Source organism: Crocuta crocuta, unplaced genomic scaffold, assembly GCF_008692635.1.
Source record: "Crocuta crocuta isolate KB4526 unplaced genomic scaffold, BGI_CrCroc_1.0 scaffold119, whole genome shotgun sequence".
Classification (NCBI taxonomy): Eukaryota; Metazoa; Chordata; class Mammalia; order Carnivora; family Hyaenidae; genus Crocuta; species Crocuta crocuta.
Window position 1 is genome coordinate 37,129 of NW_027551562.1, and position 26,996 is coordinate 64,124.

The following is a 26,996-nucleotide window of genomic DNA, read 5'->3' on the forward strand; positions in this document are numbered from 1 at the left end:
CTTCTACATGTCCCCCTCGTCCATTTTCACGTGGACGCTGACGCTGACTTGTTGGGAGTATTTTGTGTGCTCTGCCTGGCATGAATCTCTCAGAGCATGCACGTGGAACAGCATTCTGTACAATGAGGCTTCCTTTTCTTTCCCGTCTAGACTCTGCCTTTCCCGTTACGGCAGGTAGAATGCCATGGGCAACGGGCCAGGCTGTGCACGCAATCTGTTTAAGGGATGGAAACGGGGGCGGAACTCAGAGACACACTCTCAGCTTCTAAGCATTTTACAACATATGTGCTGGCAAAGTGTCCCATTGGCTGCATTATGTCAGAGCCTAGATGTCTAGGGCAAAGCGAGACAATGCTGCAGCAAGGGCATGCGCACCCGTGTGTGCTGGGCTGGCAGCAGCGGCAATAATGCTTTCCTACTGCAATAAAGGTTCTCTTTAAGTTGACTAATGAGTCATGAGAGACATGTCTATGCTTGCTGGGTTTTATCCCTCTCTTCCTTCAGAAAGAATGGATTTCACACCTGCAAGACCATTTTTTCCTGAATGCAGTGGTTTAAAACCTGCACACCCACTTTAAAATTAAAGGCCATAATATGCATTTGAGACCCAGCTCTGTCACTCAGAGAGATTGTGGGTAATTCACTTATCGTTTTCTTCAGTGGTAAATGGAGAAAAAAAAAAAAAAAATACCAGCCTTGCAGACTGGGGATGAAAATTCAATGAGATAATGCATTCGAAAACCTTTTACATAAGCTATAAAGAACTGGAACATAATATATAATTATTGCTCTTGGTAAACATCTCATTGTGCAGACCCCCTTAATAAATATCCCTGCTTTCCATTCAAGAGAAAATCCCTTGAAGATTATATCATAAAATCATAGAAGACTATGCTAAAAAGGAACTTAGAATCCAAAACTTGCAGTTTTCACAGGGGAAACTGAAGTCCAAGGAAGGGAATGTTTTGCCTGTAATTTTGAGGTTGGTTACTCTCACCTGATTTGAGGTTTTGACATCTGCTTGGATTCTAGAACCTTATGTGATCAATTAATATTATTATTGCCAAGACATGTCTATATATTTCTTGATTCTTTGTGTTTCTTATGCCACTGTCTGGAAGTTCCCCCAAGACATGCTTCTTTCTAGACAAAACATTTTGTACGTGGAAAGCATAATACCAATATTTTATGGGTTTCAGATCATCCAAATTCCAGTATTGGAAACCGAATCAAGCAACATTAGCACTGGAAGTGATTTTGAAAATAACTGAATCATTATAGCTACACTATATGTTTCTTTGTTTGCTGGATCCCCAAAACTCTGGAATTTCTGGAACATACTTCCTGAGACCCATGCCAAGTGGTGTTCAAGGGATGGCTGTTTGCCGCCAGGGCCCACCTCTGTTGTGCAAAGCTGCTTCCTGTCTGCGGGGTGAGACAAGAATAAGGGTGGTTCTCAGGAGCGAACCCTCCCCAGGCGGCCACCTTCCAGAACAAAAATCCAAGATGCTAAGAATTCTAAATCCAAACCCGGCCTTCCAGATTGTTATGACACTGCATTTGTCAGGGTAGGAAGATAGATTTAAAAGTTCATTAACTTGGTTTGTAACATTTAAATATTTAGACACATGGTATGTGGGCCTCTATTTGTGCTCTTGTCCTGGGCCCCGTAAATGTTACGGGCCGGCATGCTGGAAGCCATACTTGAGGGCTGCTTGCTTGAAATGAATACCAATGTTTTCCAAAGCACAGTCTACATAAAACCAGTCTAAGAGCTGTTAATAGGCACTCCTATGAACAGCTGACAGAAGACTTGTGATAAGTGAATGAAGAATGAACTGTTGCTTATTCTATAGTTACCTCTCTCTTGTTGGCTATAATTATTACTATGACCATTTTAGTAATAGTAGTAATATCATTACTTTCCAGACTTTATAGCGTATATTACTGTTTTAGATTATTGTGTTTACTGTTTTAATTACCTGTCACTCCACTGAAATAGAAGTTCTATGAGGGGACAGGACTTGTTCGGCTTACCCGCTGGTTTCCGCAGAGCCTAGAACAGTATTTAACATGTAAGAAGCATTTAATAAACTCTTTTCTAAAAATTCATCAGATAGTTGATTTTAGTATACACTCACAGCTCACCGACCCCGAAGACTGACAAATATCCAATCGCCTTTACCCACGACTGGGCAGGATGGAGCCCCAAGCCCAGGACATCAGTCATTGCCTACTTCCCTTCCTCCGGCCAGCTACAGGAAAAATGTAAAGCTGATTTTTAAAAAAATCCCCCCAAAACAAGGTTATTTCCTAAGGTGGTGTCTCGCAGGCTATCTGTAGGGGTCATCAATATTCTCAGAAAAAAAAGGATGCAAGTAAGATCGGGAAGTGCTGTATGATTTCATTTAACCCTCAGCGGAAGGGCTGACTGATATTTGTTCCAAGACTTAACCAAGTTTGAGAACCTTTGGCTTAGTAACGTCTAGGAAAGCTTCCTAGTAGTTGAAAACTTCTCCCCAACTCACAGGTTTCCCCAAGCAATGCCTTTATCAGGTGTTTTGCAGTAATCATTAACCTCTCACATCTTTCAGGAAACATCTATGTCAAATTTCACCTCTGGGTTCCTAACACAGTGGCTGGCAGATTCACAATGAATTAATGAATACATAAATGGATGGATGAGAGACTGAAGAAAAGCACAGAAGCTGGGTTTGGGCTCTAGCACTGTATCTTATTGCTGGTACAATCTTGAATAAATTTCTTAACCACTTTGAGCTTCTATTTTTTTCCAATGGAGATAACGTCTACCTTCTTTTCAGGCCACGTATAAAGAACAAATAAAACAGTGACAGCAAACACTTATGTAGCATTTACTACGTAGCAGGCATGCTCTAAACACGCCTTATATGCATTATCGTAATTAATCCTTACAAAAGTCCTAACAGGAAGGTAGTAGTAGCATTTATCATTCCCAGAAAATTACCCAACAGGTAAGTGACTTGCTCAGTTTTACTCTTCTTATAATTCGGAAGAGCTGCATTTGAACCCAGTGGTTTGGCTATAGACTCCCTGCTCATTCCCATCTCTCCACCTGTGTGGAAAACATTTTTTAAAAAAATTTTTTATAGTTTATCTATTTTTGGGACAGAGAGAGACAGAGCACAAGTGGGGGAGGAGCAGAGAGAGAGGGAGACACAGAATCTGAAACAGGCTCCAGACTCAAGTTGTCAGCCCAGAGCCCAACGCAGGGCTCAAACCCACGAACCCACAAACCATGAGATCATGACCTGAGCCACCCAAGTGCCCCAAACATTTTGTTAACTCTAAAGCTCTATTCAGATAAAAGAAACCTACTGTTATTCCCTCTCTCAGAATAGACATGCTTCCCCTGCTTTGGACATATAATTCCTACCCTGATTCTGTTCTCTTGAAGTCACTAAGTAGAATTGTGGTTTGGGGGACGTAGCAGACATTTCCCACTCTACTAGGCTTGCTTGTCAGCCCCATCAGTCGACTGAGCGAGGCTTTGTTTTCATTTTTTTCCTCCCTCCAACCCAGCCTTCGTAGCATAAGTCTAAGTTTTTCATGAACAAAAGAATTCTGAGCTTATTACTGATATTGCTTATTACCGGATCTGCATCCTAATCCAGCTCTCCCACCACTACCACCGTAGCCCCCGGAGCGGTGTGTTTAGAGCCTCATTGATTGAAACCAGCCAGATGTTTGGAAATTGAGATGCTTGCCCATGCTGCCGCAAAGGAGCCTCCATGATGTGAATTCCTGATGGCAGGCAGGGAGGGGGGTTGGGGAGGGGAGGGCCTCATAAAATGAGCAAACAATAAAGAGATGATTATAGGTGTCTCACTTCAGCGCCTGGGTTCATAGCTGAGCATACCTGAATTAGGTTTTAAGCATTAGTAATGAATTTAATTCTCCCGTTTGGGAAGTGGTGGTATCAGCTTTCAGCGGAGTGGAGACGGTATTACTTTCAAACGAAAATTTGGGAATTGGAGAAACAGAGGTGTTTGACCCTGAGAATGGGGCTTTTTGTGATCACGACTTTTGGGGAAAGCAGCACACTGTGGTGGAAGGAGGCTTGGAATCGGGGCTCAGATCCTAGGTCAGGCACTGGCCACCCATGTGACCTTGAGAAGATCCTATTTTAAGTTCCATTTTCTCCTCAGTAACACAGAAATTATGACTCTACTTTAAATGGCCATATATAACATTCTTATTCCTGTGGTTATACCTGAAAGCCAATATAAAGGATATGAAGGGATAAAGGATAATAAAATAATATGCAAGGTGGAATTTAATCTAAAGTTAGCAGTTACTAATCAGTCATTTTACAAATATCTGGTTGTTTGGCTGAACGTGTCCTGATGGCCTTAGGCCTCTCCCTACATTTGCATAGATATTTTCTATATATTTTTCAGAACGTCCAGGTTCCATATCTTGTTGTTTCCTTAGCATGTCCAACCCAAGCACTCAAATTAACCCACATTCAAATTCCAATTGTATTATTTGTGAATTTTGTGACTGGAGGCAGTTTTCTTAACCATCCTAAGGCTCAATTATCTCATCTGTAAAGTGGGAATAATAGTTAATATTTATCTTATAGAGTTGTTGTAAAGATTAAATGGGACTTTATATCTATCTATAGATAGATATAGATATAGATATAGATATATAGATAGATGTAGATATAGATATAGATAGATATAGATATAGATAGATATAGATATAGATAGATATAAAGTGTTTACTTCAATGGCACATGGCAAATACTCAAAAGATGGTTTGAGTATTATTATAGATTTTGTATCATTACAAATGATACTATCTACTATTATAGATTTTGTATCATTACCATCATTTCAAATACATACATCTGTTTTATGGGTAATATACCATATTACCATTGGTATACCATTTGGTAGTTGGAGATGGTGAGCTGCAAATTTTGTTTTTGATATTTGGTGTCATAAAACAACATTTAATTAAAAATATTTCTATGTGCGCAGCTCTTAGCATGTAGTTCTGAGGGCAATAACCCCAAAAAGCAGCAGAACATTGTGACCCTTGGGAGGCCTGGTGCCTCAGAGTTTAAGTGATCCATGGAGCACTAAACAGCAAGCCAGGGGCAGCCTAAGAACTTGAATGCTGGAAACACCTCCTGCATGAGCAAATAAGCAGAAGGGATTCATGTGACTTGAAAAATTTGGCAACCAAGGCACCTGGGTGGCTCAGTAGGTTGAGTGAATGACTTTTGACCCAGGTAATGATCTCACGGTACAGGGGTTCAAGCCCCACATCGGGCTCTGCACTGACAGTGTAGAGCCTGCTTGCGATTCTCTCTCTGTCCTTCTCTCTGCACCTCCCCTTCTCTCTATCTCTCTCTCAAAATAAATAAACATTTTTAAAAAAACATTGGCAATCAAAGGCTGTCCAAATCTGACTCTGGCCATCTTTCTCTGTCTCTTCTTCTTTCATGTCCTCAGCACACGTACTGAGTTCCAGTGTATAAAACTGAGATCCGTCAACATACTATGCTAACCCATCCCTCCAATCTGTGCATGCAACTGTGACCTCTGCTCGGATGCTTCTTCACAGGCATTTGGGCCTGAGCCCACCTATCCTCTTCCTACTTGTGTCTACTGGTGGTTATTCATCCCTCTTCATTCATAGCTATGATCTTACATGGATAATGACAATAAAAATCATATATTTTCAATAAAAATCATATATTTTGACTACTTGTTATGAGCCACATGCATTATATTACTTAAGCTCCTAAAAGGCAGGTAACTGTTATCATCGTCATTCCATATATGAGGAAACAGAAGCTTACAGAAGTGAGAAAATCTGCTCAAGGTCACAGAGTTGTTCAATAGCCCATTGTGAACATAAGCTGACCTCCAAAAAGAAAAAAGATCCTGTGAGTATCATCTCCAAGGTTTCTGATGATAACACAATGGAAGCATGCCATTCAGTATAGGCTGAATGTGAAAACTCAGGATGTTGATGGTGTTTTTTCCATCTGTCTGCCTAGACCCCCAGATTGCTCTTCCCCCAGCATCCCCTATTCCACACACTCAACAAACAAAGTGTTTTCTAAGGAGTTGTTATGTCTACCCTTCACCAATGCAACCAGGTAAAAAGAAAAATCTTTCCTAATATACAGTGTCCATGGATATATGGATGAGCATCATGTTTGAAAGGTAAATCTAGGTTATTGCCCAAGCCCTGACCTTGACCACCAAATTCTGAATTCTTTTTTTTTAATGTTTATTTATTTTTGAGAGAGAGCACAGGGGGAGGAGTGGGGAGAGGGAGACAGAGGATCCAAAGTGGGCTCTGTGCTGACAGCAGCAAGCCTGATGTGGGGCTCGAACTCATGAACCAAGAAATCGTGACCTGAGCCAAAGTCGGACACTTAAGCAACTATGCCACCCAGGTGCCCCCCACATTTTGAATTTGAATTTAAATTCAAATTCTAAATTTAATCTGAATTTAAAACTTAGTATACATCATCATCTCTGATCTTCAGGTTTTATTCCTGAGGATCAAAGAGATTCAGTGACCTGCTGAAGACCAGCTGGTGCATAGGCAGAGCTGGAATTCAAACCCAGGTCTGTGACTCTAAAGTTTTAACCACTTTTTAAAGTTAAAACCACCATTTTAACCACCATGCTATACTGCCTCTGGGCAACATGAAAGCTCCACGCACAAGTAAACCTTTTTAAGTTTTGCAAAAGAATGAATTCCAGGAAATCAGTCATTATCTGTAATGGACACTAGACCAATTTGGCAGGAAAATTAGAGCTCAAAATATTGGTCAACTTCACTCAGCAGATGGGATCGAGATTCAGAAAGTAGACATGATCTGCCCAACATCAAGCAGCTTTTTAGCTGTACACGTAACAGGAGAACCCAGATGTACTTGATTTCTTGAAACCTGTTTGCTTTTAGGTCTTGTAATGCTAAATAAATATTGTAAAGTTGTTGGATGGGCTAGCCAAATGATGATACAAGGAATGGCAGAACTACTTCGTGGAAAATACCCAAGTTTATCCAACAATGCAAATTTATTATATTCTATTGGTAGTTCCAACAGTATGTTAGATGTCGGAAAAAAAGTAAATGCAAAGCATAGCCCTTACCCTCAAGGAGATTCTTCTTTGCTGGGAAAGAGAAGATTTCAACATGAAATATCATAAACACCACAATTCCAACAGGACATGTTATGCTGGTCAGAATGGCTGTCTCAGATACTATTCAACAAAGTCTTGTCTGTATGGAGACAAAATTCAGCAGGCATGAAAATGGGAATCTGGTAATCAATGAAGGCCTCATGGAGGAAAGCAAGTATCGCACACTGGAAGAATGGGAGATTACTTTAGTTAAGACTTTGCTAGGTGTGTTACCTCAAGGAAAAGGGATTTATTGTTGGGGTAAATACACATGTAATGAATAAAACAATAATAATAGCTGTGAGATGATCAAGCTATTATTTTGTTCCGTGAATTACACTAAGCACTTTATCTATGATCCCACAGGAATCGTGCTACTTTCAGCTCCAGTTCCACTTTACCTGTGGGAAAATCGAGGCCCAGCGAGGTTAAATAACTTATCCAAGGTTGCACAGCTAGAATTTAAATTCAGGTAGCACAACTTCAGATCCTTTACTCCTAAGCTCTGAGCACTAAACAGACTAGACTTGGGCCCTGAAGTAATTCTCTGTGTGTGTATATGTACTCACACATGTATGTGTCCCAAAGTTCACATAAAATCCCAGTCACAGCACCTCTCCTGGCTTCTACCTACTTGTTCTGCTAGATCCTCCCTACCAGCCAGCTCTGCCATGACTACAGCTTATCTGGGAATCTGTCTATGCAATCCTGAATCGACCTCACAGCCTTTGGGTTCAGCTTCCAGGTGAGTCAGTCCTGCTATCATTTACCTAATCCTGGACTTCCAGCTCGCACAGGTCATGCAAGATCTAGGTTACCGGCCTCCCAATCCGTGGGAGCACTTTTCAGTCGGGGACTCAGTCTTATTGTCCAATTGGCTGTGGCTGGAATATAATATAGGGAAGAAGTCACATAGTCCACGGCCCACCTAGCTGAGGCTGTGGACACAGCAGTGGCCTGTAAAGTATGAAGTCAATTGTGTGTAGGCCATGACCTCAAGCAAAACATGTGTTTTCAAAAACCCAAAAGAGGTTCTTTCTTTTCTTAAAAAAAAAAAAAAAAAAAAGATTTTTGAGATAGAAGGGACCTCGGATCCATTCCCATTTTACACATGAGCATATTAGGGCTCAGGAAAGCCAAACTGCAGCCGAAGATCACAGCATCATCTAAAGGAAAAGCTGAAGGGCCTGCCTGGCTCAGTTGGTTAAGTGTCCAACTTCAGCTCAGGTCATGATCTTGCTGTTCATGAGTTCTAGCCCTGCATCATCAGGCTCTCTGCTGACAGCTCAGAGCCTGGAGCCGGCTTCAAGTTCTGTGTCTCCCTCTCTCTCTTTCTGTCCCTCCCCAGCTCATTTGCTCTCTCTGTCTCTCAAAAATAAATAAATGTAAAAAAAATTTTTTTTTAAAAAAGAAAAAGCTGAGACCAGAATTCTAGTCGCTTGGTCCTACAATCCAGTTCCCCTTTCCTCATGGCATGTTGGCATCTAAAATGAACATTCATCTGCAAACACCTTGCTAGTCTCATGGCTCCACTGTCTCCTATAGCATCACGTGACTCTGAAAGCGCTGGGGGTCAAAAGCACTGCTTGCTTCTAATTGTCTCAATAAATTTTAAAGATGTTATTACATTGTAGTGATTAAGAACTGGTAAGAGTAGATGCAATATGATAAGAGCAAGGCCATGAAGCTTAATAGTCCTTAGCTGTTTGTCACCCTCTTACTTTTTTTCTTTTTTCTTTTTTTTAAGAAGGAACAATTCTACCCAGGGCTCTAAAGCACCCGGATCCAACAGCACTTTATATTTCCTGCCATAAAATTTCTGGACTGGAGCGGCTGCCAGTTGAACTGAGGATCGCATAAACAAACAGCAGAGTTCGGATCCCTATGGCATGCCAGCCTGGCCTGGGAGCCCAAGAGACAGACAGAAGAGATTTCTGTGCAAAGAAACGTGACCTTTCACATACTTTCAAATACCCTCGCTGTTCTTTTTGGTGTCTCTTTCTCCGTTCCCCCACCCCCTTCTTTCCTTCCCGGCTTCCTTCCTCTCCTCCTTCCTTCCTTGTTTTGTTTGGAGCAGAGTTAAGAGAGAATACGTTAGACAACAGAATCGCCTCTTGTAGTGGGCAATGGAATGTTGTGGGCCTAGCACTCCATGGGATGAGCAAAGCATATTTCTAACAGGGCCGTACGTCTAATGCCTTCTACATACAAGAACCGGACTTAGTGCTTTACGGAGGTCATCTCATTTAATTCCGCCTTGCAAGGCAGTTATTACTATTCTTAGGATATAGGGGAGAAAACGGGGTCTTGGAAGAGTTCTTACATTATTTCCATTATATCATATTGGTTATAGAATGGTAGGATCCATTTAATGGTTCACTGATCGATTTTCAAAGCCCTAAAATACCTACAAAAGTATATTTCAATGTTGGCAAGAAACTACTTAAGTTCAAAGAAGTTTCCAGGAAGATCCATGATCGACTCAGATTTCCTCAAGGGCCACATTTAATGTGAAATAACAAATCTCTCTTCATTAATGTTAAGCTGAATAAAATGTTTAGTATGTTCCCCCAAAATCCCATTTCCTCTTTGAAATCCATCAGGAGTCAACATTTGCCAATGTGCCATTCTTGTAAATTCAGTGCATTTTGCGGAAAGCACCATTGCTGTATCTGTCAGCACCACAATGCAAGTGGTAGCGGAGGGGAAGTTTCTGATATCGTCATCTCTAATCCAGCTCTCCCTTTCTAGTCCCAGAATGTCCACACAAGGACACTACGCTTTGAGGAAGCAACCTATCCACTGCACATCAGTGGAACTGTTTTGTATCAAGAGAATAAGGGAAATGACAGTTGTACTATGTAACATTATAAAGCAGTAAGCAGTGACAACAAAGAAATAAACAGGGATAATCTATTATGCAAATGTATGGCCACTCCACGTCATTCTAAGTGATTATTGCTTATGGGAGACAAATCGGATACTAGATGTGGAGGCCGTCTGAGTTCTCCACTCTCACTTGATATCAGACCATGTTTCTGGCAGCACCAAGTGTCTGCAAGCTTAAGAATCTTCTTCAGATGTCGTATAAAAAGGACAAAGCTGAATATGGAGAGTGAAAGAAGCACCAGAGAAAGACTGAAGCCACACGCAGAGCCAAGTAAAAAGACCCCAAGATGAGCAAAGGGGAGACCCCTTACCAGAGTCTGAGGTATAAATCCAAGACCCTGACATGCTGGGGTGGGCTAGATGCAATCAAGAGAAAGGAAGCTTACCTGTGCTGCCCTGAACACATTCTGGGCCAGCAAGTCTCCATTTGAAAACCTCTGGGCTTCCCTTTATCAACATGCATGATTTTCTGCTTTGTTATCTGCCTCCCCTTAAAGTTTGTACTCCTGTAAGACAAGATCTGAGTATGTAGCTCACACCCACAGAGGACATGGAGCTTTGTAGCTGCTGGAAAATGCTGGCGAAGGAATACAGGGCTTTGGGCTTCCTTCCACATACCTGCCCTCTGCTCTACCATACTCTAGAATGCCTGGGATCCAGAAAGACACACTCCCTGTGTCTCTCAAGTAGTTAATCTAAATGAGAATATTTAATGCAATGTCTATCCCTGACAGGATCATATTCTTGAGGCAACTTTTTCCCTGAATATAATACCTGTCCCATTCCAACAATTTGGCTCTCCTCAAATGTAAGGTACCATGCTCTGTACAAGACATGGTCTTCGAGAAAAAGAGGCAATACTGGCAGATTGTGTTGTGTTCCCAAATTAGCAGTCTAGTACCCCCACAAGGGCCATGGGAGGCCTCTTCAGATAGAAGGTTTAGGGGAAAAAACATGTGGCTGAAATAAAAGTGTCTAGAAAACTTGCTGCAGTTGCACCGAGGAAATATATTTCATATTCTTCTCTTGATTAGCATTCTAATGGTTTCTGACTCAGGTCTAACAGCTTGGAGAGAATATTACAGGCAATTGTGTAAATAATACAGGTTTTTTTTTTCCAGTGTGTCCAAATGTATAATTAAATGGATAATGTTACAGCTCCCCAAACCCGCTAAGGCCTGCTGCCTAAATGGAGAGCTTTTGAAATTTCATCTCAATACATGGTTACATGATACATTGCTTTTATGGCCCGCTGGGCAAATGACTAGTGGTTTGGAAAAGGTCTGAATGCATATTTATAGTAGAGAGCACAATGATGTTCGGAGGGCCAGTAAAATCGTTCTAGTAAATAACATGAATTATACAAAAGCATCTCTTTATGTATCTGAACTTTTCTGATGCAGGATGCGTGGTCACACAAACACACTTCATCTCCTTAATGTCTGCAGGTAACTCTTGTTCCAAATTCTATGCAATCAGATGTCAGGGTTAACCAAATTTGAAAGAAATTCTATTTCTGAAATCCCTCTGCAGTGCTCAGTGTCTTCTTGGATTCTCAGAGGATATAGTCTCTGTATTGGTTAAAGGGGCCCAGTCTTAAACCCAAGATCTTGTGTCCATGTCCACGCTTCCGCTCGCAAATCTAACAGACACCTTCGATAATGAGGACAAATCAGGGAGGCTTTTGTTGGGAGACTCTGAAGGTCATGAATGAGAAAGGGGCTGGTTGGGAGGCTGTGTGTGTGTGTGAGCCATGCTGTGCCTCAAGGTCTGCCCTTCTCCACCAGCTAGGTTTGCAACCTCAGAAAAGCCGCCTCACCTCTCGGAACATTGTTTTCTCAGTCTGTAAGCAGCAAATAATCACACCATCCCTCTCTGCCTCACAGTTTTGTTAGATAATGATTGAAGGAGGTAGTTTACTTGGAAGCAGATGGCTTATATGAGCAATTTATAAAGTAAGTAGGTACTGTTCATGACTTTGCTTCCTCAACAAATATTATCGACAGGATACGAGGTGGAGGCATGTCGCAGAGAGTGGAGAGAAAACAACATACAGACATAGGTCCCCTGGCATCTAGGAGGAGTTTACAGTCTAGTGGAAAAGAAAAATTATTAAATGCAATGCAGTGCATGTTACAATGCGGCAAGTAAAAAGGCTGTCATGGGTAGAGAACAAAGCTCTATTGCAGCCCCACATATGGGTGGGTATGGGGGGTTGAGGCTGGTATTGGGAGGCTGGTATGGAAAGTTTTAGGGGAAGATAGGACAGATCAGTATGAATCAGGCTTTTTTTTTTTTAATGTTTTATTTATTTCTAGGAGAGAGAGAGACAGCGTGAGCAGGGGAGGGTCAGAGAGAGAGGGAGTCACAGACTCAGAAACAGGCTCCAGGCTCTGAGCTGGCAGTCAGCACAGAGCCCGGCGCGGGGCTCGAACCCACGAACCGCGAGATCATGACCTAAGCGAAAGTCGGACGCTTAACCGACTAAGCCACCCAGGCGCCGCTGAATCAGGCTTTTGACCTGAGAAAGGAAAGGAACAGAGAGAGGAGTGTTCTAGAGCTGAGACAGGAGAACACTTGAGCCAAGGGAGGCTGCAGGCCAGGTACCAGGAGAGGAGCAGGCAGGAGGAGGCTGGATGGCGGAGACTGCGGGCTGCTCAAGTCCTGTGAGTCTCCCCGGAAGTTGTTCCTAGCTCCTCTAGACCCTCCCCCTACTACGCATGGACCTTTCTGGGAGGGAGCTGTGGGTTCCCTTATCTTCTTCCTCCTCTTAGCCTGGGAGCCTGCAGCTGCCTTTCGTCAGGCCTTCCTAGGCAATGCCCCCTACATAGGTTTTCTGGAGGTTAGAGAAGCTTCCATTTCAAATACACTTGAAGTGTAATATAAGAAGTATGCCCACCTGGGAAAAGAGAGCCGCAAACACCACGCATTTCCTAGCTTAATCCCTAGGCCTTTTTCAAACCGAGAGCACTACCCATTAGTGGGTCTGAAAATCAAAGTAGTAGGCTTTGATCAGCAGCACTTTAGAAAATAGAATAAAAGAATAGAATAGAATAGAATAGAATAGAATAGAATAGAATAGAATAGAATAGAATAGAATAGAATAGAATAGAATAGAAGAGTGCTTGGCTTTACAAGAAAGTATTCTATCACCAAATACTTTACTTCAATTACATACATTTGTAGGTGTATGTGCACCAGGCTGCAAGGCAAAATGAATTTCTGGCTGTCTCTGTCAAAAAAGTTTGAAAAACACTGCTTTAGTTATAACAGGATATGAGGTTTAACCAATTAGCTTCTGTGGAATGTTATGTGAATAGAAGTTTTGCAAAAATAAAATTGATGCTAGCAAACTGTTCTTCCACAATGTAACAATTATATTGTGGAGAACACAAACATATAAATGCATGTACACAATTAAAGGTGCCATCATACCATAAGAAATGAGATATTTTTGCACAGAATGTAAAGAAATGGCCTGAGATGGCTGGCTGTGTGACGCGAGGAATTGCCAGAGGCATGAACCAGTGCATTAATATGCACCATAAGTATGATGACCAGAGATTAGATGATGTGTCTTTTCAACATGTTTGGACATGTTTCAGAGTTTATCACTCATCAAACACTTATGCCCTCAAGAATGACTGTTGGTTCCATTAGTATCTCATCATTTTTAAAATTTTCTGTGAGCAGGTAAGTTTGGGAAATTCTATCATCACTGTATTAGACCAGGAAGGACCTGACTAAGTACTGAAGTGCCTCGTTTTTAGAGGAGATCATTGGGATCCTGGGCAGTGGTGTGTCTTGCTGGAAAATGATGAGAACAGCGGGCCTGTGCTGAGAATCTACCGCATGCGTGTTACTTAACTGAGCAGTTTATGCGCATGACCCAATTTAATTCTCACAAGAACTCTACAAGACAGGTAATATTTTCTGTAGGTCACAGATGTGGAAAGATTAGACCTGGGAGGTAAGGTTATCAAAATAAAACATTGTTCCACGTTGCACAATTAATAAACGGTGGGCAGGGGCTCAAGCCAATGACCAGGGGAGGGCTCTCAACGCCCCCCTCCTTTTCCCATCGTCACAAAGGAGAGCACTTCTTGTCTACCTCACCCGAGTCTTTCCCTCTCACCCACACCCTTTATTCACTACTGGAAAAGGAGCAGCAGATTTACATAAGTAAAGTCTAAAATCCACCGAACTATTGTTTTTGTTAAATAGAACGTAGGGCCACATGACCACGTGGTCTTTTTTCTTCTACACTTCATTCTACCAAAGACTGTGAGTAGGAGCCTCACCAGGGCCGGCTGGGTAACAGACAAACTCTACTTTGCAGATACAAGTGTCTTCAAGCCAGATTCTCAGAGGAAAAAAAATAGGAAACTCAGTTCTGGGCTTGGTTGTCATGTCGGAGCTTTACTGAAAAGGCTTGAACATTCAGAATGACAAAGCCGCCTTCATCGAGCAGATTGTCTCTTTCCCTTTTGGCTTCGTGGAACTGTGTGTGTCCTAGCAATTAGAAGCTAGAAATAGAGAAGTGAAGTAAGGACACCCTAAATATCCAACAAACACAACCTGGTGGTTTCATAACCTGTTGGTGTTGACAACATTCCCCGGGCACACTGTCCTCTTGGTGAATTAGGGTGAAACTAACACTTTGAGTCACTGTCCTCAGAGCAGCCTACAGGTAATAAGACTGATCCTTCAAAAGGCAACAAGACTAAATCTATCTTAAATCGATTGCATTGCCTTTCTTAATATATCTTTTTAAAAAAATAAATCTGCAGATTAGTTAACATATAGTGTAATAATGGTTTCACTAAATTTGGCCCTATAACACCATGCCAATGAGTGCTCATGCCAGTGAGTGCCCTCTTCAATAAAAAAATGAATCTGCAGAAGGTTAGAACTGGGTAGAAACTGATAGAACACGTAACACAATCTGCTTATGTTACAGATGAAGAGCTGGGACCCCAAGTGAGGTGTGAATGCAAAAGTGTCTCCGGGTTTTGACATTTCAGTTCCTGGGTCTCCTTGATTCCATCCTTATGGTGTGTGACTTTGCTGTGGATGAATCTGAATACAATTTATTTCTTGCAAAGTCCAGCTCCTGCCTCACAGAAACCGGGTGGGCGATCGGGAAAGTGAGATGCCAACTTTCAGCAAAGCAAGTTACAGCCTTCAGAGACTTCCTGAAGACAGAGGAAAACTGTAAAATGAGTTATGTGTATTCCCTAGAAGGGATGGGGGTGGGAATTTTCTTAGAGAGTTTCTACGTCCTCAGTGTGCTTTGAAGGGAGCCTCAAACAAGGGGAAAAAAAAAAAAGACGGCGAGGAGGCTGAGGACAGGATGAAGGCAGAAAATACTATTTGAATGAACGGGCCTTTAGCCTTGATTCTAATTAAATCCCCACAGGGTGGCCCAAGCCAAATTCTTCAGGAGTAAAATACAGCCTTCTGTTTAGCAGATTCCTGCAGGGAGGCTGGGGGCTTTATTTATGGCCCCTTTATGCTCCCATAGGACTGAGAAGGATGGAGGAAAAGGAGAGAGGGGAAAGTCAGCATGGAGGGAGCATCGGTATCTCTCCTAAATACCTTGAGAGCCCAAAGCACTATCTTACTCTGTAGGAGAAGGGGAATAAGTAGGAGGCAAATTCTCTAAAATATAACAGACATGTTAAAAATCCACAATTCTGTCTTGTAATACCATGCAATTTTCCAACAAATTGCACTTAAAATAAAACACATGTGTGCTCTCTTATGGAGAGTCTTCCCAATATTGTGCTCTTTAAGGACCTGCGGCCCAGCATGGCTTTTTTCAGGCTATATTCGAGAACCTATGTATACACCACATGACAGCCTCTTTCTGAAACACCAAAAAGCCCTTGGAACGCATCTGGCCCAGCCTCTCCATTTTACTGACTAGCAAACTGAGTCCCAGAAAGGGGAAGGGCCTGGCCCAAGGACACACAGCCAGGAACTGTGCTGGGAAGAGACAAAAAGATCCTGCACTGCTATGTCCTCTGGAACTTACTATTCAACTAGCTGATCATACTTCATCTTCCTGACATGCAGTTAAGACTTGGTTCTACGGTCGCCTGGGTGGCTCAGTTGGTTAAGTGTCCGACTTCGGCTCAGGTCATGATTCTCGTGGTTCGTGGGTTCCAGCCCCGTATCGGGCTCTGTGCTGAAAGCTCAGAGAATGGAGCCTGCTTTGGATTCTGTGTCTCCCTCGTTCTCTGCCCCTCCCCTTTTTTGTGATTCCTCTGATTCCTGGTGTTTAAACAGGCCCAAAGCACTTAAAAAACAGGAAAATAAATTCTAAATGTGGTTGCTATGGTTCTTGCAGAGGAATAAACAGATTTAGAGAACAACGTTCAATGAGAAGAGGCCTCTGAATGATGGAAATAACTGGTCATCCATTTACATTGAGAAAAAAATCAGTTATTTGGCGTGTGCCCGACTAAAGGAGACCTGTTTTTGTTGGATAAGAGTTGAAGTGACAGACAAACTGATCATGGGAGGAAAGTTACCAAGGACACAATCACTTGTGTCCTCAAATAAGAGCTACGTTCTATTCTTTCTCAGTCATCTTCTTTACCCTCTTCTCCTCCCCTTCCTCTTCTCCCCCCTCCCCTTCTCCTCTTCTTCTATTCAATAAATTCACTTAAATTCAAGTTAGGTTGGGCCTTAGCTACAAGATGCTTCACCCTGATTCTGAAAGATAGACAAACATGTGAAAAGTGAGTGAATATCTTTACAACTTTGGTAGGTGATTCATGTTATCTTTCTAATTGGAATTTCCGGATAGACTGGTTCAGTCTGCACGGCTATGTTGTTTCTCCGCAGGTCTTGATGAAACAAAAGAATGCAACTATAACACTGAGTTCTATGCTCCAGAATTAAGTCACTTTCACCATCCACCTTCCATTAAAAGTCTCATAACTACTTTAATGCAATTGTGGCAGGTGTCTTGTAGACCAAAAATACCCTAATATTTCAAAAGTATTCAAGAATGAGGAAACAGAGCTATAACAAACACAAGAAAGACCCCCCTCCACCCCAGTCCTTCTCTGTGGCTAAAGAAGTCTGTTAACAGGAGGCTCCATCTGGTTGTGGAAGATGGTCGCTTACCTAACAGGTGCAAGATCACACGCATGTGTACCCACGTAGTCACAGAAGCTCTGCGTATTTCATCTGGCTTGGGTCCCCCCCCGCCCCATCTTGTTTCTGTTAATGATCAGATATACCCTTTGACTATACAGTGAGAAGTTACGTGAGGGAGGCCAACAAACCCATCAGGCTCAGCTTTTTTGTCTCAAGTGCTTTCCATTCCACACATGCGAGAGGCCTCATTGAACTTACCATCAAAGGACATTGTCTTGTTACTATTAGAAGGTGCACTAACACTTGGGTTGTTGAACTAGATAATATCAAGTCAATTTTTTTTGGTGAGTGTCTGTTTTTTGGGGGGTGAATATCTTACTTAGCAGAGTTTTAATGTTTTCTAAAGAATCATAAACCCTGAAGGTAAGATACAGATGCTCAGCAGAGAAAGACAGATACCCTATGTTTTCACTCATATGTGGAACGGGAGAAACTTAACAGAGGACCATAGGGGAGGAGAAGGGGAGAAATTATAGTTAAGGAGAGGGAAGGAGGCAAGCCATAAGAGACTCTTAAATACTGAGAACAAACTAAGGGTTTATCAGAGGTGGGGGAGGGCAGGAATGGGTGATGGGCATGGAGGAGGGCACTTGTTGGGATGAGCACTGGGTGTTGTATGGGAAACAACTTGACAATAAATAATATTTTAAAAAATAATAAAACACATCTTTGAACCTAAGAAAAACAAAGAGCTGCACAGGATAATTAAGGAAAAAATTAAGTAAAAATTGGTGACCAACTGCAAATAAGCACATTTGAAAGCTCAAACCATGGGACACAAGATGACTTCCAACATAAATAATTAGAGCACCTTAGTCAGATGACAGAAGTTATTGAACTGGAAACTGAGCATCAGTTAGAGTTATGATGATGCTTAGATGATGCTTCTTTTCCATATTTTTATAATCTATGATCCCCATCCCTCCTACCCCAAACAAACAAATATAATCTTGCTATTTTGACCCTTGAGAAAATAAGGCAGCTTCGATAGTCTTACACCAATTTTTTATAATACAGCTTTCAATTTCAAACTATTTTGTCCTTAATGGACATAGTACTTCAAAAATAAATTTTTTTTTAAAAAAAGTCCCTTCTTGCTACACAAAAAGGCACAATTTAGTTTGTCTGACTCGTAACTCATTTTGGCTAGTGAAGAAACTGGTTCTCAAATATTGGCTTACTTTTGAAATGAAGGAAGATTCTTTGTGATATGCAGATAGTCCAGGCATAGTATCTGTAATCTTTGCATTAATGCTCATAGACATCTGATCATCCTTCTCACTTTCTATTGAATAAAAAGCTCTGAGAGAGAGAGAGAGAGAGAGAGAGAGAGGGAGAGAGAGTATGTGCAAGACTACAAAGCTCCTGGGTGACAGAGCCAGAATCTGGCTATTAAGGTCGGTGCTTCTGACCACAGTATGAAGAGACAAAAGAGGGTGAGAGGAAGCATGTCAGAGGCTCTGTAGGGCTGCCCACTGGGCAAGTGTTGCCAAAGTCCAGGGCTGGCGTAGCTTCAAGACCAGAACGTAGCAGTGACTCTGAAATGCTTGTCCTCGGGAAACATGATATGAGTTCTTTTTCTTCCACCCTCCCTTTTTTCTGGAATGGGACACAAAGCCTATTTAGCTTCCTGGTCTCAAGCTACTTGTACCTTTGCTCAAAATTAAGTCAAACGCAGACCTGTCTCATCTGCTCTGTGCGAAACTTAAGCAGCAATTTCTTCACTGCAGCACCATAGGTCTCGAGCAGCCAGATACCACTCAGAACCCACCAACCTGATCGTTTCACTTGTCAAATGTGCTCATGGAAAGTAGAGAATGAGCACCAGTCACTATTTAAAAATAGTTTTACCCGGGTGATATGGGAAAGGGCTATTCAAAGACTATATGATTTTATGACTTAAGAAAATCTACCATGAATAAATAGCCAGTTAATATTGTTATGTAATGTTGATTTAAAATATCATCCAACAGGGGCACCTGGGTGGCTCAATCAGTTAAGCGTCAAACTTCGGCTCAGTTCATGATCTCACAGTTTGTGGGTTCGAGCCCCACAGCAGGCTCTGTGCTGACAGCTAGCTAAGAGCCTGGAGCCTGTTTCGGATTCTGTATCTCCCTCTCTCTCTGACCCTCCCCAGCTCACTCTCTCTCTCTCTCTCTCTCTCTCAGAGATACATAAAACATCAAAAAATTTTTAAATATCCAATAAAAATATATTGTGCAATAATTATCATATAGAATTATGCCTAGAAGACTTCACCCCTTCTCCCAACTCCAGATAGAAAACAAGAATAAAGATGACATAAAAATCTTAAAATCAAATTGTGGTTCTGGTTGCACAATCCCTGTAAATATCCTAAAACAGGCACTGAATTATACTTTCGACAGGAGACCTGGATGGTATATGAATTATATGTCAATAAAGGTGCTATCAAAACACTTGATCTGAAAGGCCATTTCCTACTGTAAATTCACAGCATAGAATGCATTGAACATTGGAAAAAAGGGACACCAGCCTGAGCCATGTCAGAGCAAAGAGGAGGATTTTTTTTCCTCCCAAATAAAAGGGAAGAAGAAAGAACATGAGAGGGGAAAATGAGAGGGGAGGTAAGGGTGAAGCAGAGCCACTTGGTAAGTGGTAACAAGAATTTAAGGATTTTCCCACTCCCCCACATCTCCAACCTTGACCGTCCCTTCGCCATCCTCTAGGGGAGGACCACACAGCTCCCCATTTCACTGACAAGTTCCCCTCCCAACTACAGCCCACACTGCTTGCAGAATTTATTAAATTAATTAACGTTTTAAAGTCTAAGAAATTACCCTAAGAAATTAATTTCATGTAATGCTACCCATAGCATTCTGCACTCTTTTACCCATGACTTTCTAAGAGATCCTCAAGATTAACTCCTCTCTTTTTAGATCTCATTGTTCTCTGCTCCCACAAGACCTCCAAAATCCCAGGCTTCCCTCATCAGCTGCTACTTATCTCCAAATTAAAGATCTCATTCCATTTGAGGCTCTATACGTTGCTGAGGTGAACATCCGAGGCTCCTCCAATCCTCCAGTAAAGGAAACTGAAAAGCTTTGGATGAGTTCTGCTATTTTTTTCTTCTTAATTTCTGAAAAATCACAGGCAGAGGCTAATTTTGATAGCTATGGGTCAAGCAGAAAAGAGACGGCACCTTCATAAAAGCAGAATTCATAAAATAAACAACAAGAATTCAGAGCCAGAAAAGACTTCCGGGAGAACTTATGTTCCCGGGAAACCCACGTGGTGCTGTGAAGCGGGATTGTGCAACCATATCTACAATGAAGATCCAGGGTGGTTCCGCTAATTTCTGAGCTACAGAGCCGCGTCACGATTATTTCAAAGGCCTTATAAACAGGCACCACTCGAGCTGTGGACTCCACGCTGGAGTCTTCAGTTAAGTTGCTGTGTTTTAGGACCTGCTTCCCAGCGAGCCTCAGTGGCTTGTCTGTCTGTCTGTCTGTCTAGAACGTCACAGAAGCAAAGCTGTGAGCTGCGCCTCCAAGGCAACATGTGAATCGTGTCAGGCGCACTCCCGCCGACTGCTGCTCTCTCTCCATGTCAGAGTGGCCCATGTCAGATAGCAAAATGGGCAAAGTTTCAGGAAGAAAACGGAAGGGAGTATAGGATGAAGCCAGGGGAGAAATAAAAGATATTAATTACGAGAAGAGGAGATAGTAGTTAGAAATGCTCTACCCTACAAGGAAGACACCTTATGAAGAGTGACTTTAATTAGAGGGTTTTTTTCCCCCCTCACTTAACAAGCCCGGGAAGCAGCCATTTGCAAGGTGGTTTCTGCTGATCCAAGTAGCAGATCCTCTGTCTGGGCAGACAGTAGCAGAGTGAGAATAATGACAGAGCCTGTGTACTATTTTTTGAGAAATCAGAAGATTTCCCAGGCACCGTCCAGCCAATTTCCCCTAACATCTCATGCCAGACTATTTTCATGCATCTCTAACTGCAAGGGTTACTGGGATGAGGGGGACAAGATCTTCTAGACTAGTTCACCCTGACCAACTCTGAGCCTTCGCATGGATCGGGACCATTGCAGCTCCTCCCCAAACCACACTTCTGTTAGCAAGAAAGGAGATCTCAGGTACTGGGGCCACTAGCAGTGTCTGCCACAGGGGGTGTGGTGGCATCGCAGAGAATATTTTGAGGCCAGACAAAGGATAAATACTTCTAATCTCAGGCCAATCCTGGGAAAGGATCTCAAAGCAATTTCTCCCTTGGGTCTTCTCCTTTGGGACCTGGGACATACACAATCACATAGACATCTGTCACTCAGCACTTGGTGCTCTTCCTTCCTCCTTCTTCCCTTCAGTTCTACTAGATCTAGGTCCTTTTCTGTTGTTCTGTTACTTCCCCCCAAATGCCTTCCAGCCTCATGAGCAAATGTTGGGAGATTATCTCTCCCTCAGATGCTCCGTGAACCCTCCCCCGGCCTGCCCAGTGGAAAGCAGCTTTCTCCCCAGCATGTGCCCCCTAGTCCTGAGAATGTTGTCTAGAAGCCTCACGTTGCATTATGATGCACACTAGTTCTTCTGCACAGTTTCATGCACTACCCAGAGGTTCTTCGGAAGGTAGGGAGTTCCATGTCATTGAAGATGTCCAGAGGCCAGGCACCCACGTAGCTGGGATGATGCAAAGGAGATTCAAGCATGAGGTGGAGATCTAGAGATGAACTTTGAGGTAACTTCCAGCAGTGATTGAGCAAGCACTCTCTGATAGGTCATAGGCCACATGCTTCCCTAAATACCTGTAGGGAACCCTCACACAATCGTTAAGAGTGACATCATTGCCCAAGGACACAGATAAATATGTGGTGCTGCTGGAAGTCCAACCTAGGTCTCTGATTCCAGGCTTGTGTCCATCTTAAGTAAGCGAAGCACAAAAGAAAAGAAATAGGACGAATGGTTTCCACTCCAGCACTCCTGTCCTTACAGCAAGAAAAAGGTAAACAAACCAAAGATCACTGCCTTTTCTTAGACCCATTGGACAACTGAGGTCACAGGGCAAACTGCCACCCCCCCAAATCTGGAGAGACAGACAAGAATCTAGAGTCACAGACAAGACCTCATACACAGCAGAAGCCCTTAGAAGCACCATCTGGTAGGACCATTCAAATTGTAGTTCTCATTAACTGCAGGAGGCTGCCTGTGGACTATTTCCACAGTGAGAAACTCCTAAGGACCATTCTTAGGAAGGCCCACATTCTTATGGGCTTTAATCTCTAGGAGCAGCACCGGGTTCTCACGGTGAAGAGTCAAGGAAGATTTCCTCGTGGCTCTGGCAGAGTGAAGAGTAAAGATTGTGCAATAGGCTTGGAACCTTCTCTGTAACACAAGCCTACTCTCTAAGGGAAAGGACTGTAGCAGAGCCTTTACCTCCTGGAGGAAGGGATTTCTCTGTCCCCAGCCTCCTCTGGACTTCCTTGTGTCACCTAAGCGGGGGAGAGAAGGAAGCGAAGATATAGCCTGGGACCCGGGCCCACCACAAGACTGATATTTAATCATGACCTTACACACTCTTCAGCCCCGCACCCTACCACGCACCAGCAAGGCGCCAGCGTAATGCTGAAAGAGCAGCAGGATGCAGATTCTATCGTACAAGCAGTTCTTAAGGAAGAGCAAAGGTAACAGAGGGGCTAAGGCAAGGAAGGGCAGCAGAGGAACTGGCAATGTCCAGCCCCTACAGCCACAACAAACACGAAGCGCAGCGCAGCTCCTGGTCACGTTACCACACAACCTCACACTAAAGGCCTGTTTCCCAATGTATCATGTCCGACTTGCAAGAAAAAAATGACTAGGTATACTAAAAGATAAGCAGAGAAACAGCTGACTGTCTGATGCCTTTAATAGAGAGATACCTGGCTTGACCTGTTCGGTTTTCAAAAGTTGAAAGCAATATACGGTGCTTAACAGACCGTCTATTCAAGTCAGCAGCCTCCAAAGTTTTCATTGTCCTCCCCAGCCAAAAAAAAAAAAGTAAAAAGAAAGAAAATTAAAAAGCACACCTTTCGCAAGACGGAGTGATAGATTATACACGCCTACTGCTTTTCTAATAGGTTGTATTTATCATAAATCACGCAAAAATTAAAAATAAAATGGATGAAATAAAAACTTGTAATGGAGGATCTAACATTTGTCCCCCACACCTGAAGGTTCACACAACTTGGACATACACCTTGCTTTGCAATCCACTGGGATGGCACTGGACTCTAAGGTCCTCACCCCCTGGTACTGATGCTTGTGTGCAACTTCCCCCTTCGAGTGAGGGCAGAATCTATGCTTCTAACCAATAGAATGTAGTAAAGGGAGTAGAATTTTGCAGATGTAAATGAGTCCCTCCTCAGCTGACCGAGTCAATGAGAAAGGAGACTATCTTGGATAGGCCTACCATGGTATCAGGTGAGCTCTTTAAAAGAGGGATCAGGTCTTTCTGGAAGAAGAAACTCAAAGCAGGAGAGATGTTCTCCTGTTGGCTTTGAGGAAACAAACAGCCAAGCTGGGAACTGCCTATCAGGAGGGCCTGTGTCTAGGAGCTCCCATAACCACGAGGAACTGGATTCTGTTAACTTGAATAAGCCTGGAAGGGGACCCCCCCCAATCCAGATGTGAATGGGGCCCAGGCAACACCTAGACTGCAGCCTTGTGAGATGCCGCACAGAGGTCCTAGAGCCTGGGTCACTGACCCACACAAACTGGATAATAAATGGGTGTTGTTTTAAGCCTATAGATTTGCAATGATTTGTTACACGGCATAGAAAACTAATACAACTGGCCTCAGCAAATTGGTTGACTCTGAAAGTTCACAATTTTCAGTGAAGAGAGGCCTCTTGGGAAGAGAGGGGCCATCCCTGCATCCTTTGGAGTACATATCAAATGAGACCCAGCCTGTGGAATGTTCCCCTTTATTCAGATTTTCTATGGCCAGCTTTCCCGAGTCTTATATCTCAGTCGCGGGGATCAAAACATGACATCATGTTTACTCATTTTACCTCTCAGAAGCCCTTTAAGTTCACTAAAATTCCTCAGACTTAAAGGTTCTCAGTTACAGCTCCTGAGATGAGTGGTCATTAAGATTTTTTGAACAGGTGGTGGTGCGGGGGTGGGAAAGGCTCGGTGACATGGAGCTCCTACAGCAGGAACCAGAGACCTGTCACTCAGGGGACACACACCTCTCCCCTCCTGCCCCTGGTCTTCCCATCTCAACCTCATGCTCTGCAAAACACACACACACACACACAATCACATGCCCCCCTCCAACATCACCCTCAACATGCACACACACACATGCACACACATGCATGAACACACACACCTCCAAAATCATCCTCAACACATACACGCATACATGCCTGAACACACACACATCCCTCCAACATCACCCTCAACACACTACTGTGCATGAACACAGACACACACCTCCAACATCGTCCACACACATGAGTGTGCATGCATGAACACACACACACACACACACACCACTTTCCCATCTCCCCCCTACAACACACACTTTGCTGCTGCAGAAGTTCAGATGAGAATCGAGTGAGAAGAATCATTGTAAATGGGGTTTTGTGTTCCAAACTTGAGTTTTCATCATAAAAGGACTTGTCAGGCAATGTGTGGATGTGATAGAACTGTTCTACCAATATTGGTCTCAGGCATGCTCTGTGTTCTGAGGTTTAACTGGACAGGTGTGAGCTCAAGACTTCGGCTGGAGCCCACCTTCTCCATCATTGAGGGTGATCTTGATGTAAGTCCTCTAAAAGTCAGAAGGGCTCAGGTTGCATCTTAGTTTGTCTCTTCCTACCCACATGAATTTTTTTTTAATAGTTTATTGTCAAATTAGTTTCCACATAACACTCAGTGCTCATCCCCACAAGTGTCCTCCTCCATGCCCATCCCCCCCTCCCCCCACATCCATCAGTCCTCAGTTTTTGTCAGCATTCAAGAGTCTCTCATGGTTTGCCTCTCTCCCTTTCCCCCACTATTTCCGCCCTTCTTCTCCCCCTTGTTCCTCCGTCAAGTTCCTCCTAATCCTCCTATACGTGCAAACATATGATATTTGTCCTTCTCTGCCTGACTTATTTCGCTCAGCATAACACCCTCAAGGTCCATCCATGTTGCTACACATGGCCAGATTTCATTGTTTCTCATTGCCATGTAGTATTCCATGGTATAGATAAACCACATCTTCTTGATCCATTCATCTGTTGATGGACACTTAGGCTCTTTCCATGTTTTAGCTATTGTGGAGAGTGCTGCTATGAACATTGGTCTACCCACATGAATTTTAAAAAGCAATACATATCCCTAATACTCTAAAAAATAAAGCTACTCACACCTACCTCATAGGACTGCTGTGAAGATTACATGAGGTAAGGTGAGTTATCTGCTGTAACACAGGACAGAGTCTAAAACTGCGGGCATGCTAGTTCCGTCTGCTGACCTGTTTCTACACTTACATTTAAAGGGACACCTGGGTGGCTCAGTCGGTTAGGTGTCCGACTTTGGCTCGGGTCATGATTTCATGGTTCATGGGTTCGAGCCCTCTGTCGGGCTCTGTGCTGACAGCTAGCTCAGAGCCTGGAGCCTGCTTTGGATTCTGTGTCTCCCTCTCTCTCTGACCCTCCCCTGCTCACGCTGTCTCTCTCTCTGTCTCTCTCTCAGAAATAAATAAAACATTAAAAAAAATTTAAAGATTAGGACTTTGCATTTCATATGCTACCCTATCCTCTGTTTTCATCAGAACAGTTAATCTGCTTCAGTTCGGCTCCTTATTAGTGTATTTATTTACCCTAACTAACGAGGACCATTTTAAAGCACCAAATCACTCCTAATTAAATTCCTAACATTTTAAGGAAACATACTGCAGTTTTAGCCCTCTAAAAAAGAAGAGACATGTGAAGAAAATAAGAATGAAATACAAATTAAGGCATGGGTGGACCTCAGTACAAGGATCATTTAAAAATTTTTTTTCTAACATTTACTCATTTTTGAGAGAGCAGGAGCACGGTATGGGCAGAGAGAGAGGGAGATACACAATCCAAAGCATGCTCTAGGCTCTGAGCTGTCAGCACAGAGCCTGACGGCAGGGCGCAAACCTTCAAACTGTGAGATTGGAGTTAAAGTCAGGTGCTTAATTGACTGAGCCACCCAGGTGCCCCAACAAGGATCATTTTTAAAAAGAAGAAGGTGGAGGGTGAGGAGGATGAGAAGGAGAAAAAGACGGTAGAGAAGAAGAAATAATTAGGGGCAAAGATGATGGAATAGAAATAACAAGTAGTCAAAAATGTGGGTTCTACTAAAAATTCTGCTGAGCACTTTCTGTGTGGCCTTGAACGAATTAACACATTATTCTTGAGCTTCCTCATACATAAAAAGTGTCAATAATAGTAACTGATGTGATTTGCCAACTGAAAACGCTTGTGAAAATACAAGGTAAAAGAGACAGGAAGGTCACTGAGTCCTATCATGAAGGAGTCGAGCTGCTTCCTCAAGCCTGCTTCAACAGAAGCAGGCTGCCCTGTGTCCTGCCCAAAGTTATGGCCCCTTTGGAGGAGCTTTTCAGGGTATGAAAGACTGACCCGTTGCCCCAAGCAAGGACAACTCTAAGTGGTCATTCCATTTTCAGCGCTTCCCACAGGGTCGCCCTGAGCCTCCACCGATCAGTGTCACAACCCTGCTGCTCTCTACCCGGTCTACAATT